Here is a 19,981-nt window from a genome sequence, read left to right on the forward strand (position 1 = left end):
AATAGCTTTGATTACATTGGGGTGTGTTCCCTCTATGTGCACATTGGTAAGACCACAGGCTCAGTGCGGTCAGGGGGCTAGGAGGATGGCAGCGGCAGTAGCAGCGGTGGGAGGAGGGGGGCTGCCCCTTGGGAGCCAGTCATTTGCTCCCATCTCCCCTGCAGCCTGGCCCTGGGAGTACTCTCTGTTGCTCCAGGTTGACTTTCTTTCTTTCTCTTTCTGTGATTCATTTCAAGCTTCATGTCATTGTGGTCTGCAAAGTTTCTTGAAACAATTTCTATCCTCTTAAGTTTGTTGGCTTGTTTTGTGTCTGGGTATGCAATTTACCCTAGAGAAGTAGGGCTCAGGGAACAGTGGGAGAAAATGTGGATACTCTGGATACTGCCATTGCTTTGAGTAACAAAGTTTTTTTGTCTCTTATCCTGGAGTCTCATGTCTTCTGTCAGCATCCATGAAACTGTGACTAATTTGTCACCTTGAAAATAGGGGAAAATCTCAGGTTCTTTGTTGCTGTTGATATTTATATATTTAGTGTAAGAGAGCATTTTCTTTCCCTGCTGTGGCCTAAGCAGTTACTTGTAGGTTGGGTCAACAAATGTATGTATTTATATATAGAGAGAAGCAGACAGACAGAGACAGGAAGAAAGAGACAGAAAGAGATAGATTGATTGATTTTAAGGAACTAGTTTATGCAATTATGGAGGCTGGCATGTCCAAAATCTGCAGAGTAGGCTGTCAGGATGAAGACATAGGGAAGAGCCAATGTTGTAGTTCACATCTGAAGGACATTTGCTGGCAGAATTCCTTCTCGCTCAGAGAAGGTGAGTCTTTGTTCTATTAGGCTTTCAACTGACTGGGTGACCCCTTCCAACTTAGAGAGAACAATCTGCTTTATTCAAATTCTACTCATTTAAAGGTTAATGCCACCCTTAAAATCTCTCAGAGAAACATCCAGAATAACATTTGACCAAATACCTGAACACTGTGGTGCAGCCAAGTTGAGATATGAAAGTGACCATCATAGGTACCATTGTATAGTATGTGCTTATGTCCCATGACAGTCACTGTAAGGAAAAAAAATGTTTTGTTATCAAATAATTTTGGAACATACTCTATACAAGTACCTCTTTCTTGATATTTATAATACACATTAAATGCTCTGAAAAACCCTACAGTAAACTCATGAAACTTTGTTAAACAAACTTGAAAAACAAGCTTCTTTAATCATATAACATGTTTGACTAAAACATATTAACTATGATTGAGAAAAGTATTCTACAAAGCACTCTTTTAAATAGTCCTATGGAATATAGCAGAAATGACATTTAGATGATATTTTAATATTTTTCATTAACCTTGATTCTTTAAAGAACTTTGCAATGGAAGTTGTTGAATATTTACTCATCCAGCCAATATTTTGGGTGGCTCATCTGTATCAGATTTAAATTGCAATATTAGAACTGGAAAAAAAAAATTTTAAAGAAGATTTTTATTGTGTAACAGAGTCTTACCCCAAAATCCTTCATATTTTTTTCAGTATATTTTGCATTTTTCAAAAATAAGTATGCACATTAAATTATTTACAAATTATGTTACCTTTAGAAGCTTCTAGTCTACATGGTCCACAAACATTTTCTAGAAAGAGCCAGATAGTAAATATTTTAGGCTTCACAGGCCATGTCTCAATTATTGAATTCTGCTGTTGTATTGCAAATGCACTCATATAGAGTATGTGAATAAATGCATGTGGCAATGTCCCAGTACAACTCTACTTAAAAAAAAAAAAGGCTGTGGGTTGTCTAGAATTCTTGTCTAGAATAGCACTTTAGAAAAATCAAGTGAATCATGAATGGAAACCACATATGTAATTTTTAGCTTTCTAGTAATCACGTTAAAAAGTAAAAACATGAAATTAATTTTAGTAAGATTTTTATTTAATCCAATATAATAAAAGAGTATCATTTTAATATGTTAATTAATAAATATATTAGTAATATTATACTTTGCATTCTTTATTTTGTACTAAGTCTTTGGAATCTAGTATGTAGTATAAAGTATAAAACATATACTTTCAGCATTTCTCAGTTCAGACTAGCTGTGTCTCAAATGCTCAACACCTGCACACATAGAGCTCATGGCCATCACGTTGAACTTTACATCTGCATTCTCCACTAACTTAGGTTCTGTTTCTTTTCCAAATGAAGAATAGTCTTACTATACTTCTGTTAAGACAGAAGCCAAAAAATGAACTTTAAAAATACAATGAATAATGATAATGTCATATATCTCATCCCTACCAAGATATAGTTTGCAAATCTAGAAATAATGTAAATGTTGCCAATAACAATTTAAAATGCTTAATTTATAACCAGATAAAGCATTCATGTGAATTCAAATTTAAATGGATAACAAGGTATACCAAAAAAGTTTTCTTTTCCACCTTCATCCCTGTTGCTTAGTTTGCCTCACTAGTATAATTTTCTAGTTTATTCTTCCAAAAATATTTTTTAGTTATCTACGTTAATAGCTTCAAAGGTCGGGTGAGGAGCACCTTGTTGTGTTTAGGACATTTTCATTCAGGTCTTAATCAGAGTGTCCTAAATTTTCTTGATCTAAAGAAGTTTTATTATTCTCTCTGGCTTCCACCTGTAAGCCCTTGCTTCCATCAAGATTATAAAATAATTTTGGAATTGCAAACTGATAGTAATATGCACCATAAGTGCTTGTACTTGTTTTTTAGTAAAGTCGTCTAGCAGAAGATCAAATGCATTTTATTTACATCAGACACTAGTTGCCTATAGTTCTGTGTGCATGCTTGTTTAAGAACAGTAGCTTGAAAATTGCAATTGAGACAGAGAAGATTTATGATAGGTAACACTGATGGTGGATGCTAAGAATAAAATTGTAAAGCAAAGCAGTTGTGATTTAATACAAGCAAATCAGTTATTACAAGTATTTGGTAGAAAAACAATCAGAGGACCATTTACTCCAAAGAAAACTTAACTTATTAGAATTTACATATATATATATGTATATGTATATGTATATAAATCCTCAAAGCCTATATTTTAATGAATTTTCAGAAGCCCTAACTGAATCTTTATCTGCTATACTGACTCAAAATATGGACTAGATGTTAATTGAGCCGAGAGAGAGCCTCATTTAAAAATTCTGCTGTATATATTTCCTTCAGACGCTGACATCTGATTATCCTTCACCCTCTCTAAAAATCGCATCCCTGGGCAGCAGGGAAGAGGACAGTTGTAGTATTTATTTACTGGTGAAGTAATTCTTTGTATTGCAGATCTTCTTTTTAACATCAAAATTGTATTCAAGACTACCCTAACAAAATGCTCTAGTTGAGAGCATGTCAAGATGACCAGATTTATGCCTCTTGTGACAGCTATAGCTTGGCCACAATGCATGTAATTAAGGTATCAACTTAACAACCTGTACAATAACAGTTCTCTAAGCAGACTGGAAGCAGTGAATTACGGCAGTTCTGGGTCCTCCCTCCAGCGTTGAATTTCTTCTTTGTCAAGGATTCATATTCACGGCCAGACAGCGTGTCCTTAAGGGATGTGGAGTGACAACTGTCTGCTGGGCTTTTTCTCCTCACCCCGGTCCCTTGTAAGCCTTCTTTCTTCCAGGACCATCCAAGTCTTGCTCCCCTGTGGCACAGCCCAGCAACACTTGATGGCTGACTTTGAAAATGATCTCTGTCTTAGGCTCTTTAAAGATGAGGTGACATGTAACTACCAAGCCACATCGATGGTTTCATGGAAAAAATAAGTCATCTGCTGCAGGCACACAGCAAAGTCAGCCTTTCTCTAGAGGGCATCTAATTCTGATCTGGGCTTTTCCCTCATGAGGAGTTCAGACAATACACTGTGAAGTGAGACTAAAAGGCAATATTGAGTAAACTGTTCATGAACTGTCAAGAGTTCAGACTATGAAAATAATATATATCTTTTTTTGTACAGTAAGAACATACTCACTGCTGCAAAGTTATGTATTTAAAAGCATATACGAATGAGAAAAGCTGATAGAAAATGTCAGCTCTTCTCACAGAGATGATCAGAACATTCTAGAGAAGCAGGTCCAGCATTGGGTTCCTTTCATGTGTCCATGTTGGTCTGTGTGTGCTGCTTGGGAAGCATATGGTGTTTACCATAAAGCTCCTTGTTGAGCTTTAACTTCATTTCTCTCTCTATTGAACTTGCCTCCATAGCACATGGTTAATCTTTATTCTCTTTCTCTCTGGCCTGAAGGATTTCTCCTAGGAGAGGACATCCAGCTTGATCCCATTTGTTTTGCTGCTTAAAGATCAGCTTGGATGAAGTAGGGTGGGGTGAAGGCAGGTGGGAAGAGCAGGGTAGAAAAATACTATTCTCTTTTTAGCTTTTCCTCTGAAAGATTTAATCTTGGTGGTGAGCTGAGGTAAGAGAATCAGCAGCTCAGTTCTTGCAAAATTCTTTGAGTTGCTATGGGAATTCTTAGCTAAGGGAAATTTGAGGCTTTCAGCAGTGTGTTTTTAGTGAGAATCCCCAAAATCTTTTCCTAAAAGCAATATAATATCAAATAAAATGTGGGATTCAAGTCCTAGATGAGCCACATGGACAAGACACTACCATGGCATTTCAGTTTCAGCATTTGTAAAAAATGATGATAATAGTAAAATCAAGTGCATATTGTTCTTGTGAGGACTCAAGGAATTGCGTGTGTGCAGAACATTGAACAATTTTTTGCTTAATTATTAGTACTGTTAGTTTAAAAAAGTGGCATTCATGCTTGATGTTTGGTGGGAACAGGACCAGTGAGCACTGGAGGTAAAAAATAAGGTATTCGTATGTTAGCTCTCTGTGAGCCGGGATGGGTTAGGCTGTTAGGTGTCATAGAAGACAATATTCACTTGAGTCTTAGAAGTAAAATAATGCAAGAGTTTGGTACTCTTAAATCTCAGATATTTAAGGATGTGGGACATTGCGTTATGAGCCCTATTTATCTAGTTGAGTGGGCTGTCTCTCTTTCATCTGGAATCACTCATACACACTTGCCAACTTATCTTCCTAAAAACAGAACAATCTTCTGAGGGCAGAGTGGGTTGCATTTCAAATGAAGAAACAATCACTGTTTATGCTATAAATGTGATCCCATAACAGAATTTAGATATTCTGGTCCTGTGTCCAACACCAATCCACCAAACTCTTTCTTTTGCATCCTTAAAAAGCAGAACAGAACCATCCTTCTTTGAAGTGTATACAGCTGAGCTCTAAGAAGATCTCCAAAATAGAAGTGAACTAAACTCCAACTTCAGAAAGTCAAAATAAAGAGGAGTTGATGTATAAAAGTGATGCTAGCCCTGGAGCAAAGAGGGCTTCCCTCTGAGACACGATGGATCGCACGCCAGGACTGAGAAGCTTCCTGTTGCTGCAAGGTATTGTGCAGTTGCTAAGATTGACTACCTAGAGTCCCTTCTGCCTGGGATCATGAATAAAACCATGTGGCACCTTTGATAAGACTGTTACCCTTGGAGCTGGACCAAATTCCATTTGGGAAGCTGCGTTTCCCATCTATTTTTCAATGGCTCTGTATAATTCCATCTTGCTTTAAGTTACTCTGCCATTAATCATTTACCTCATTTCCTCTCATACTTTAGAAACTATAATAATAAAAACTCATCACATAATGGCTAATACACTGTGCCAAGGTAAAACAAAACAAAGCTGCCATTAACAGTGGAAAGATCTTTAAAAAAAAATTCTCATCAGCATCCTGGGTTCATGGAGGGAAACAAAACAAAACAAAACAAAACATTGTCCTATTTTACAAGACAAAATACCTAGAAAACTGTGGGGTCAAGGACTGAAATTGACCTGGTTGATAATCAATCAATAGCCTAATTAATTATTGACTATGTATCTCCATAATTACTGAAGTGTCCTTTAGAATTGAAGGTTTGGACATTTTCCCACTTGCAGTTGAGGATTTTTAACTTCTACAAATCTATTTGTAGAATTTTGCTTTTCATCTTGGTTGTTGGGCACTGCTATTGATAAGGCATAAGAAGTGACTTTCAGTGTCATTCGTAACTCAAAAATGCCTGCTGACATTAAATCTATAGCAAGAGCTGAGTCATCAGCCCTGTGGAAATGCTCCCTGGGTGCACTTCGGCTTGGGGTACTGAGCTCAGAGATGGATTTCAGAGGACATCAAGGGCTGACCATTGCTTATACTCTGTTTAGTTCTCTTTTATTTGCACTTGCCAATTCTGAAACTTACCTGGTCTTAATAACCACAAATTGAGATTTTAACATCTTTTAGACAAACAGCCCAGATAAATCTATCATTGCATTTTGTCAGTGAGTTAGTGATTTCTTAAGAAGCAAGACATCATCAAATTTTTGAAATAGAAGAAATCAAGCTGGAATTCAGTCTGGCTCTTCCTCCTTCTCACACACACACGTGCACACACATACACACACACACAAACACAAAATTTGGTGCAGGGGTCACATCTTTATCTACTGCATTGTGGCCAGTTTCCCCTCCAGCCTCTGCGGGATCACATCCATTGATTGCTCATAGGTCACGTCTTTATAGCAGAGCCTGAAGGAGGCAGCGAAACACAGGAAAGGAACATCTACTTTGGTGTCACACTTTCTCATTTTGTCTCCAGAGATGCTGCGTGAATTTGGGGAGAGAGTTCTTACTCTCATTTGTTCTTAATCTCAGAGTTTTTAATAAATATTTGTAAAATAAACATCCCTTCAAGTATTTCAGGACATCTCTATTTTTCTCAAATTATCTCTCTTTATGTCGCATTTGTTTTTTTAATGTCCTTAACAAGCTCCTCTGAGGTCTCTGAGGTTGGCTTTCTGCAATGCGAGAAGCAAATGGTCCAGAATAAGGAGTACTGGATTCTGTTCTAGACTCCTCTGTGTTCCTGAACCAACAACAACTAACAAACAAAGAAAAATCAAATAAAGAAATCTTGAGATTCCTCTATGATCAGTACAGTTCCACTGAGATAGCTGTGCTCTGAGTAAACCACTTAAACTTATCCAGGAACTAGTGATAGTATGTATGGACCGAAGGACGGCAGACAAGGGTGCCGTGGTCATGGACTCTGGGAAAGCACGCATGAAGGCTTTTCATTGTTCCAGTTTGGTATAATCCCTTCTCACTGATAATCATAGAAAGAGGCTCATCCACTGTCTTAGGCTAACAAGCTTATCCTGAACACTGCATTGCAAAACAAATAACAAATATCCTGCTTATCTTCACGCATGCTTTTCTGGTGAAAGATCAACCCAGCCTGCTTGTGGATTTTTGTTTTTTTTTTTCCCTTTAAGCAGACCTAAATAGTTTTATAAGGTCTGTCACTGGAAACCAATATGAAGGAGTGAGAGAAAGAAATCGACCTGCTGCCACAGGAGAGACCTGAAACATTAGATCGTTCCCCGAACACAGGGACCAATGAGCGTGTCAGCCCTTTCTCAGCTCAGCTCTGATGTAGGCAAGAGTGACAGCTGTTTATTGGGACAGAAAACAGAGTATGTACTTTAAAGATCAGCAACATGATGTAAATATTGACTCGCCTCACTTTTTAAGCTGATGAAAGGGTGTTTGTAATGTTAAACCCTCCTTCAGCAAATTGGTCCTGTCGGCACAGGAGGACGGGAGGGGTGCATATTGACATGAGATGAGAAAGGATTTGCCGACAGAGTATTTGTGTGTTTTTCTTGTTTAAAATACATGGAGATACTTTATAAATCCCCGTGGAGAAGTAGAGAACCAGGATCTCAATTTCCGGAGCCGCGTATCAGGAAATTTTCTTACTGTCTTTCTGTTTAAGGAAGGACCTTACTGAATCATGTTTTTCCCAGAGAAAGATCACTGTGTTCATATTTTAGCCTTATGATACCCATTTAACGTCCCCAAATGAAAAAGTTTATGTTTTTTCTCCTTTGAACTCCTTCAGAAAGTTTTCAAATTTGATGTTTGAGGAAAGTACCGGAAAGTTAGAAGGTGGCATCTGTGCCCTACTTTTGCAAGTCTGTCCCTCTGAATGGTTACAATAAAATCCTCGTTCTTCATGGTAGAAAGAGGTTTCTGCTGGAGGTAGCAGAGGAAATCCATTTGTTTTCTTGGCTAATTTTGCTGACTCATGGGGGCATCAGGAGCCCACTTACCTCAGAGTCTTTTCCTTCTTATCCTTAAAAGTGTAAAGCATTTCCCTGCCTCCTGCCTTAAGTCATTGTTGTAAGACTTGATTTAGAAGCGCACGGAGAGTGCAGCAGGCTTTAAAAGGAGATCTGCTAGAAGCCTTGTGGGCTCCTGCACTCAGGTTCTCTGGCCGCGCTGCTCTGATGAATGCCACGGGGGCTTCAGGGCACATCAAGAGTGCTACTGTTTGGGGTCCATTTTCAAGATAAATGAATTGTATAACACAGTCAATCAAATACATGCACTCTCTTTTGTCAAAAGGTACAGGAAAAGGAGACTCAGTTTATATACCAAATCACTTTGTGCTTCTACCCACCTTTATGTCCCCAGTGTGATTCACCACCAGGCAAATCCTGGGTCTAGAGGTAAGAACCCCACCTCCACCCAATTTTTTGGCACCTATCAGTCTTTGGAAGCCATCCAGCTTCACAGAGGAAGAAGGACAGTATCCTGGGGTAAGGACATATGGCTGCACCGTTGCTTTGGGTGGTACTTCCAATTATTACCAAGTGATGACTTACCATCTGGTCAGAGGCTATGGGCAAGGGACCACGAAAGGAGTCTTTCTTGGCAGTTTCTTCTACCTTCTTCTGATCTGTTTAATAAAGCATGTGGGCTTCAACCCTCGCTCTGGATAGACCTCCATCAAATTAGCATTATTTAAGATTGGGCGGTTTGTCAGCTCAAAGTAGAAGGGGCTGGGAAGGAGGAAATTTATAGGGCATACACTTGAGAGATGAGAGACTATCTGCATGATGTTAGGGTAACAGACACACCTGTGGTTAAATTCTGGCTCTGTCATTTCACAGCCTTCAGCAAGTTTTCTAACTTCTGTAGCCTTAGTTTAAAGCTTTCTCTCTCTGATTCTTTTCCTCTCTCTCTGTCTCTCTCTCTCTCTCTCCATCTATTGCTATCTCTATCATTTCAGCTTCTTTGTTTTTCATAGCATTGGCTGATTTCAATAGCATAGTAACGCCACCATGGTAGAATTCATGCTACTAAAGCAGAACCAGTGAATGTGGATTTGGGACAAGACGTGCATGAATGGCCCTAGGGAGCTTGTGTGAACAGCCTCCAGCACACCACTGGGTGTAAACTACTCCATACAAGGCCTGGTACATACGGCAAGACCAATGAAAGTTTAGTTTGATCATATGGTGGAGGAAGAAGAAGAGGCTACAAACAGAAGGTACAGAACCCTAGACTGTGAGAGGAGAGGCATCTCTTGCTTTTAAGACAGTGGGAGAACTGTGCATCCATCCTGGGATCAGGACCAGGCTCTTATTTGATGCAAAGTTTGGGCAGTTTACATCAGACAGAGTCTAGATCATTTGTGGGAGATAAACATTGTCCCTGTCTTTCTTAAGAATGGATTCGTTTAAATGTATTCATTTTTAGAAAAGTGCCAGGTTCTAGGCTCAATTCTGCCAACACAAGATGTACCTTCTCTCAAACTATTTTGGGGCTATTGGAGAATACAGATGTCTACAGTCAACGTGGTAGGATGAATGGATAAGAGATGGGGAGTCCATGTCACATGAGGTAGCAGAGAGCTCAATTTATGTTAGGAATTTCAAGGCTTTTAAAGGAGAGTGGATATTTTATTCAGTCTTAAGAAAGAATAGGAATTAATGAGGCATCTGAGACAAAGAGAATCTTAGCCTGCCAAGGTGTAGAAAAGGGAAAGAATATTGTATGTTCAGGAACTTTTCTTATCATCATCTCAGTGTAGATGGGATGGAGAGTGAGAGTGAGGAGCTTCTATACATGAACATGGAGGGACAGAAGGGGCAAGTCCTCAAGGGTCCTTACAGCCAGCACAAAAGTTTGCCTTTTATCTTTTAGAAACTGCACCACACTGGTGAGTAATGCCATCACATCACTCATGTGGGACCACGGGACACCTTATGGGTGGAGAAGTAATGAGTTTAGCCTCATAAATTTAATGTTTGCTTGAATGGTGTTTTCCACACAACTGTTTCTGCACCAGATTCTCAGGTTAATCATCACCTCCACAGAGAGACTTCCTTCATTGGCCTATTTACTAGTTTTTCAATTCCATAGAGTTTCCAATAAGAACAATTTTCTGTTTTATAGATATGCATCTCAGCTTCAGGTATAAAGAAGATACAACATTTGTTTTTTTTTCTTTAGACCAGTTTAATTCTGCACTTAAATATCCATCCTACTAGGAGGATGAGAAATTCAAGCACTGTCATTTTGAAATTTTCCTGCCCCAAGAGATCTGGAAAATTCCTGGGGTGAAAGAGAACACAAGGCATTAGGAAGGTTCCTCACATCATGTGACACCCCTCTTCCCAGCCTCCTCTGCATCGTGCTAAGGGCATGGAGAGATTTGGGGAGAATAGGGTCCAACCTTTCCACCTCTGCTGCACAGCCACTCCTCTTCCAGGTTCTACCACTCCCTGAGAACACGGCTACTGGGGGAGACTTGGTTTCCTTCCAAGAGTCTAGGAATGACCTGTCTCTTCTGATTGAAAAAGACAGTAAGGAAAACACAAAGTGAGCCACACAATTATTTCTTTTAATCTGGTCATAATGTTTTATTTTTATTTTTTTGGGATATTTGTCCTCATCCGAGTGGACTTTGGGGGTGCAAATTGTCCTTTGTTTTTCTTGGTCTGGAAGCTACTGGCACAACGCCTGGTGCACAACTGGGTTTTTATTAATATGTGTTAAATAACTGAATTAATTCTTACCCACTAAAGAAATTTTTACTGATGTTATTTTGCCAAATGAAGAAACTTAAATATAATTATTTGACGCTTAGCAAGTACTTTACAACTAAGAAGTTGAAATAATCTTAAATATTCTGGCTAGTCTCACTCACAACAACACATGTGAGTGTTGCTATAAGCATCATGAGACAAAAACTGAAGTGTCAAGGCTTCATATTCACTTTTTCTCTTCCCTTAAATAAGATGTTAGGGTCCCTAACTCATGCTTATAATGAAGCCCTTACATTGTCTATTTCTTAAGAAGTTTGATTTGTTTTTTCTTTGTACCTTCTGAAACCAAAATACCACACTGCTTTTTTTTTTTTTAAAGGACATGAAAATAAAGTTTTTAAACCCTCCCCTTATATTGAATTTTCCATATAAGTGTGAACGATTAAAGATACTGATTTTTTTCTTCTCACAAATTGATGGCCTTAAAATACTCATTAACTGGAAGTTATGTGGGTGTATAGTTAGTGAATAAAGGGTAGACTCATGAGTGACAAGGAGAAAAGTTCATGCTTAGCATAAAGCCAGTGCCATTGACCAGAACATGCACTTGAAGATCTGACTCTTATGTTAGAAAAATTTCATATTTATTCATATTCTGACAGCTTCCAACTCAGAAACATCACCTGTCCTAACTTTAAATGATTCAGAGAAAACTGCTGTTCTGGATTTGGTTGTAGGGTCTTGATTGTTAGTATTTCCCAGGTCCCAAACCATTCGTAGGTGCTTCTGTAATCATTACACCAAATTACGTTTGACTATTCCACAGTCATCTACACTAACCTCTTTTCTATAGTGATCTCTGTTTTATTAGCTTGTAGCTATTCCTTTCTCTTGTAGAGAAATGTAGTGTCATAACAAAGGGCAAACATTTGGAGTTTGGAAAACTCAGTATTGCTGGCAGGGGAATTTGGGCAAATCTCCATGTCACTCAGGGTTTGCTCTCTCTAAGATAATAACACTTCCTCTTGAGGTAGTTTTTAAAATTAAAAAATTCAAATGCAGTGGTCTGAAAGTTACTCTGGACAGAGTCCTAGTGATTTTCCAAAAGAAGGGATCGCTGGGGTCTTTTCAAGTCTCTGGAGGGTATGTGTTAATGTCCACGTCTTTGTCTCAACTTGCCCATCCCCACCATAACATCTCCAACTTGAAGCTGTTGCAAATTAGAATGGCCTTCTGCATTATGTTTTGTTTAGAGCAAGATACTACTCTTAAAACACTTTTGAATATCACTAAATAGACATGTTACAAAATATTGTGTAAAGATTAAAGAAATGCTGTTAGTCTGTTATTGTAATCTGTGCTCTGAAGGAGGTTCCACTACTAGTAATGAGCAATACATTTAAGAAAAAAAAAGATTCAAAAGTGTAAGAGTATTCAGTTTCTTTTGATCTCACTGACCAAATTTTATGGTTCATACTTTTTCTTTTAAGTCTTCAGCCATGTGGCTCAGTGCTAATTGTTATGCTTGATCAAATGTGATTTATGGACATGCATGTTTCAGCACTGATGTTTTAGAGACTAACAGTATCCAGGGGCTGGCTGATCAGCTAGTAAGAGTGCTGCCCTGGCTTACAAGACGATGATCTGAAATACTCACTTAGAGAAAAATAAACCTTGAAGCCAATAGTGCATTACAAGAATAATTCCCAATACTTAGTATAATGTAACACTTGGCACATTTACTCAATTGTCAAGTTAGGCTTTATGTTGAGTTTACAAAGTCTGATGTTGTTTGTAGTTTGTATCTGCATACTTTTCAGTTTTCATACAACCCTAAAATAATTCCAAATTCTCAGATCTTATTTGCTTTGGGAAAGTGACTGTCACCATTGGGATATATTAATGTTGACTTTGGATTCCCTGGAGTATTTTTGCCAGGACTCTGGGCATTCAAATACCACAGTGTAGATAATACATTATTTATGGAAAAACTGTGTACAGTTTTAATAGAGAAAGACATCAAATAGGCATTGTTTTGAATTGGGAGTTGGATAGTTCAGACAAACACAAGAACTATTCTCTGCAGGACCCTGGCTTTTGAATAGATCTTCATTTCTGTATAAGGTAGGTCTCATTGGTATTGCAAACTTCTTTGATTCAAAGAGGCTGATACTACAGGCATACAATAGTGCAGGCACAGAATTAAGTACTCTTGTAATTTTTAGCTTGTTTCAGTCTCATCTTTCTTTTCCTTAAATATACAGGGAAGATAGTTACCTCAACTAAAACAGATTGAAAGAGACACCAAGCATACGTCACTTAACTCCTACAGAAGAACACAGGGTTGGAGAAACATTACATAGTTGTTGTAAGTCAACAGCCAAACACCAGTCAAGAATTCAGTTCCCAAGATACCCCCTCTCGGACTTCATTTTGTGAAGAAAGAGGCACCAAGGACCAAGAAGGGGAAGTGATGATTCCAAACTTTGAACTAAGATAAATAATTCTCTGTGTGGCCAATGTACTGTCTACATCCATTTTCAGTGTTTGAATTATGTTGCTAGTTTCACAAGGAAATTTTGTTAAATAAAACCCAACATGATTAAATCAAGCAGAAATCAAGAGACCAAAGCAGGAGAGTGAGGAGAATGAAGCAGAAGAAGCAGAGAAAGAAAAGGCAGCTCTATGGATCAGAGACCACACCAGAGTAACCAAGGTTTGGGGGAAAGATGGGAAGCTATCAGGAATGCAATCCAAATGCTTGGAGGGCAACAGAAATCTTTTCCATTTTGTGATGCTCTGACAGTTTGAAACAAAGAATGAAACATACATACAAGGTGTATCCACAGATTTACAGGAACTCTCGAGAGTTAAAAAACAGTGTCTCTCATTTTCCTGACTGTAAAGATCAGAGAACTGATGTCTAAGAAGTGATTGTCTCTGGAGGTCACATAACTAATACAAGGCAGAACCAAGCCCTCCAAATCCTGCATTCTTTCCGCTTCTTATACCAGCTTGCCAGCTGGTGGCCTGACGCCCCAGACTGTGTCCTTTTTGCTCTTAGATGAATCACATTTAATTGCCATGTGATTAGTATGGAAAAATATTTTGGCACTCTTCTCTAGAAACCATAATCAGAAAAAATATGAATAACCCTGGTTGGGGCAGAGTCTACACTCCATGTGTAACCTGAGGAAAACACTGTCTCCCTCCTGTAAATGTTACATGCTTTGTGAAACAGCACATCAACAGTCTATCATCTTTATGGTCAACTTCACAGTAAACCAGGATGGCCCATCATAAATGGGAGGAGGCACTTGTTGGGAGGGTGGTTCATGTGATACTTTTATTAGGAACTAGACCAGAGACTGATGAATGGTTCTTTCCTCAAGCTGTATTTTTTCAAGTTGCATAAATATTGATCATACAGTATACGTGTGCTTCTACTGATTAGATGGACGGTGTCACAGACATTCCCTGTAGACTAGAAAAAATGCACTTTGAAATGAGTTTTATTTGCTTCTTCCTCACCCAATGAGAAATCTCCTTTTTCCCCTTCAACAAATCCAATAAAGTTATTGCCAGAAAACAGAATTTGGGCGGTAAATTCCTTAATTTTACCTTCTTTCTGGCATAATCAGATCCTAAAATCCTAAGTATCAAGGACCCCTTTCTTCCCCATTTTGATTTAGAAACCTAAAAACTAGTGAATTATTGTTGGTTTTGCTGGATATGTATTCTTAATATTTTCACAGCAGGTGTATGTCAAAAAACAGAGTAACCTGACAATTTATTGATTTAAATGGAGGGATTTTTGGCATAATAATTGCTTTATCTATGCTTGTTAAGACTCTCAAATGCAAGAATTTCTATTATTATTAAATATTATCCCCACTTCTACAAGGAACAAGTTTCCTTAATTGATCTTTTAAAGCATTGGCAATGATATCTCTATTTGTAAAATCCTCTCTTATTTCACACAAGGGTTCCTTTCAATTTTAATGAATCTAACTGTAATTTATATATCACTCTGGAGCACTGCAATTCACATTGTCCATGGAACTAATCTCACATTAAAAATCAAAATATTGGGTAATACAATTAGAAAGCATATAAAAGAATTTCAGTCTTTGAACTCAAGTGCAACTCTTCATTTTGATCTGAACGACAGGCTTCTCTTTTCTCTGGTTTTGGATCTGAGTCATCTTGAAAAAAAAAATACCTAAAACTGCCTTTCCTACTGCCCATAACTCACGCATCATCCTTAGCTCATAAATCAGGCCTTCCACCATTCTCTGCTTCTGAAAACAAATCCAAACTTTCATAAATGCATTTTCTATTGATCCAGTGCTTATGAAAACCCTTCCCTTTTTGCTCAGGTCTACCATTCATACCCAAGTCTTAGATAAATTGCAGTTTCAAACAGAGAGGAGCTAAGCTGGTTCAAACAGATTTTGAAAACAGAATCTCCGTTCATGGAAGACAGTTTGAATTTGAAAGAAAGACCAGTCTTGAAAAAGTCCTCTGTTTTCTCAAAACCACAGAGTAAGATTTTACGCTATACATTTTCTGGGATGCATTTGGTCAGCGAGAAAAAAGAAAAGAAAAGCTGTTCTGTTGGAACTGAAGTGAGCTCGCAGAAAGTCAAAAGTTCACGGGATAATGCGAGAGCCTAACTAGAGCTTGCTTGGCTGGAGCAAAGAGATGCCACTGCTGAGTGACAAACTGCCTGATTAGAAGAGATTGGGGAGGGACAGGTGAAAGGGTCTTGTAAAGTTGAGTTGAGCCATGATGGGAGAGGTGGCAACTGTACGTTCTTCATGTGAGGAATGATGTCATGGAGAGGCATGTCATACAGTTCTGTACCAGGAGCCAGTGAAAGATGGTTTGGGACAGGGATAATGACTAAGTGATTCCTACAAGAGCTGTTGAGTTCTGGGGTGAGAGTATAAAGAAAGTAGGGGCAGTACAATCATGCAAAGCACTCTTTGGTCAGTGTCCTGATATCTCTCCAGTTATTCCATAAAACATCCTTTTTTGATAGAGGAAAGCAAACAGAAACACTAGCCCTCAGCCACCAGTCATTTCTGTAAATTTTTATACTATATCATATCATGCAATGGAATTCAGGTTGGAAATAACTTTTCCCCTAATCTCTCAAAAAAGATAAAGCCTCAAGATCTCCATGAGAACAGGAATGGTGACTATCTCGTACGGGACGTATCTCTAGTGCCCAACATAGTTCTGGGCGAGCAGTAGGTGTTCACAGTACAATTTATTGAATGGATGAATGAAGAAACATATTCTTTGTTAGGCAGAATAAGTGGGAGGCTGAGAATAGTTTATTGTCAAGAGATAATTTGTTACAAGAAAATCTCTCGGATACAGCCAGAAGAAATCAAAGAACAAAGCAGTGGACTTTTTGAGTTATTTTTCTTGTATAGTTCAGGACATAACTGAGTGCAAAGGATTCAGACTGGTATAGGGTAGCTCCTGTGTTCGTGCCTGGGGAGACAGTATACAGGCTGAAAACTTCTGTAAGTTGAAGCCCATCGTTTTCCCACGTCACTCAAGGTGGTATGCCACAGTTTAACAAAGGACTCAGGGAATGACTTTTTTCCCAGTCTAACTTGAGCTGTGAAGTTCAGTGGGGACAGGCAAAGTCTTGTCTTTGCCTTTGCCTTTATAATTGGACCACAAGATATTTTATTGACATTGGCAAAACTATTAACACACGCTCATATATACTCACACACAGAATTCTTAATTAAAAAAAAATTATTTTGGGATAGTATTGCCTTGTTCTGTAAATTTCTGCTGTTACTAGCAGCAGCATGTTCTCCTTCAACGAGAAGCTGTCTGTTGAAGCAGTTTGTATAGGAAATGCCAATCTATCCAATCAACTATCTTTTTTGTCAATTTACTGGTTACCTTTTACTTTGCATTCAAGCTTTTCACTCACGTAGCCTGAACTTCACAGTTCTGAGTCACAGGCAAAATCTAAGTCTCTCCTAATTTTCTTATATTCAACTTTGGTTCACAAGCATATTTGAATTTAACCCTTTGGGAGATAATCTATATCTTTGCATGTAGTTGAGCCACAAGAGACAAAATATTAATGTAAATTAAAATATGTTTTAACCATCTAAGACTCATTAATCTTTTCTAAGTGTAAAAACTTAAGTCTTCTTTTTTTTGACTTAACAAATAATTTATCTTTCCTACTTTGAAACACTTCATCAAAAATAGTCTGGAGAGCTAAACTACGTAGAAGTAGGTTCAGAAATTACTCTATTTATTCTTCCTGTTTTGTTTTTTTTTTTTTTTTTGGCTTAAGAAAAGAAAAAAGCTACTTACAGAAAATTACACAAAAATAAACTGTTCAAACAATTGAACAGACAAGATTTTCCCTTTTTAGCCAGAAATAAGAATTGCATCACTATATCCATTGTGATGCTGGATTTATTTAATTCTTCAATAGGTATAGTAATTTTTGTTTCATACATATGAGGCTATTTTATCAAGCATATGCATTTTATCATCCTGGTAAATTTTAAGCTATTGCTACATCAAGCAGACCGATCAGTAAAGATTTGGAGATTTAACAGTATAATTAAAAAGCATAGTCTAATGAACACATACCAATTCTGCAAAGAAAAATTAGAACAGAAGTTCTTTTCAACCACTATGGCAGATTTTACCATTATTTCCAATTATACGGTTCCCGATTAGTTAGAGTATCATTATTCCCAACTATGTCACATCTTCAGATAGACCAGATGTGTGCCCCTGCCCCAGTGTCGAGACTGGTCAATGACTTGCTTTGTCCAAGAGAATGTGAGCAATTCAGGCACAACACAACTGAGAAAAAATCAATAATTTGCTTATGTGGTATGGTTTAGCCTCAAATGTTTCTGTTCTTTGCCATGAGGACAGTATGCCCCAGACAGGTGCTGCTTATTCACCACAGGTTCTGGGAAAAGAAGACTCGTGGAGCACAGAGGAGCCCAGAGGAAGTTAACACAATTGGAGCTGATGCTCAGCTCTGAATATAATGTGAGTTAATAGAAAATGGTTTTGTTGTTGCTGTAAGCCATGGAAAAGGAGGGATATTTGTTACTATAACAAAAGCTGACCGATACAAGAACACTGAACATATACTTACATTGACTATGAACTAGGATATAAAGTGATTCGCAACACATTTTAAATAATTTTCTCTGACCTCAATGCAATTAATTTAGATAAAATTAAAAAAAAGAAACTCTATCTATCTATCTATCTATCTATCTTTGTAATTTGAAAATGACATTGATAAAAGAATGCATGGGTCCAAGAAGAAACTAATGTAATTTTTATTTTAATATGCGGAAATTAAGTACATATCAAAACTGGGAAGGGTATAGCCAAAGGAGTAATCTAAGGGCAATTTTCTGTCCTAAATGTTTACATTAGAAAACAAGAGGGGAGAAAATAAATGAATTAGTTTTTAAGAATTTAGAAAAGGAATGACAGAATAATCAGAGTACAAGGAAGAAAATAAGAATTAAAGCAAAACTCAATTAGGAAACAAAAAGAATCTATAGTCAAAAAAGTTAGATTTTTGAAATGCCAGGAAAAATAGACAAAGCTCTGGCATAATTGAGGGAAAAAATGACCAAAAAACCCCCTAGTATTATGAATAAAAAAGGGGCTATCACAGCAGAGAAAACAGATATTTTTAGAAATGAGAGAATTCTCTCAAATTTTCTGCCAATAAAAGTGAAAGCTTATATCTTGCTAAGAACAACTCAAAAAGAAATAGAAATCACAAGTAACTGCAGAAGTCAGTAGAATTATCTTTAAAATTATCCCTTATAGCATAGATCGATTCATAAATGAGTTTGAATAATAAACACAAAAATTCTTTTAGAGAAGAGAAACATGTGGAATGTTTTCCAACTTATTTCATGTGAGTAATATCATTCAAGACCCAATAAGATGCAGCATAGTATAAGAAAGGAAAATTTAAGGTCCTGTTTTCTGGCATTTAAATTTGAGGAGAAAAAAAAAAAACTCCTAAAAATATAGACAGCCCAAACTCAACAGAAAATAAAAACCACATTTGACCTATCTTAGAAATATAAAGATATTTTAACATATACCTTAACTATAAAATCTATAAATCTTCGTGGATATAAATTTAATGTTAAAACATCAACTACACATGTATATTCAGCTAAAAAATTAAAGAATGCAATTTGCAAAAAGAGATCAATTTCACCATTTACAAAAGTATAACATTTTGAACAAAAATCCATAGAAACTGTGTACGATATGTGTAAAAATTATGAAATTGTATTGAAAGTCACTTGAGTGAACTAATAAATATAGAGAACATAGTTCATGTTCACGAATATAAAGACAACATCAAAAGAAACCTGTTCACCTAACTTTACCATAAAAATTTAATATAATACTAATCAAAATCAACAAAAGATTTATTATTTGTTTATTTAACTATGAATACACATTCAATATACCAGAATTCTATTTTTTTGTAAATTCTTGACACAAAACCAAAAATAAAATTTGAAAAATATCATTTACAGTAACATCTCAAATAACAAATGTCTAGAAATAAATCTTTAAAATGTTTCTCTCTGAAATTAAATCATTGTAAAGTAATTCAAAGATCAATACACAGAAGACTTTCAAAAACACTGGGAATAATTAATAAAGAAAATACACCATATTCATAGGTGAGAAGAATAAACGATGCAGATTCGTATTTCCCCCAGATTGTTCATAGTTTCAATGTAGTTGTAATCAAAGCCCATTAGTCATGTACAGGGGGATGTGTGTGTGTGTGTGTAAATCAACAAGATCACTGAAACTAGTATATGGAAATACAAAGAGCTAATAACGGGCATGCTCTAGAAGATTAAAGAAAACATAGTAGGAGGATTTATGAAATCTGTATAAAGTTATTATAATCCAACTAGTAGATTATTAAAGCAAGAGTAAACACATACTCACAAAACATACAACATATGATACAAATTTAACCAAGAAAAACTTAT

The sequence above is a fragment of the Camelus dromedarius genome, chromosome 19 (genome assembly GCF_036321535.1).
Source record: "Camelus dromedarius isolate mCamDro1 chromosome 19, mCamDro1.pat, whole genome shotgun sequence".
Classification (NCBI taxonomy): Eukaryota; Metazoa; Chordata; class Mammalia; order Artiodactyla; family Camelidae; genus Camelus; species Camelus dromedarius.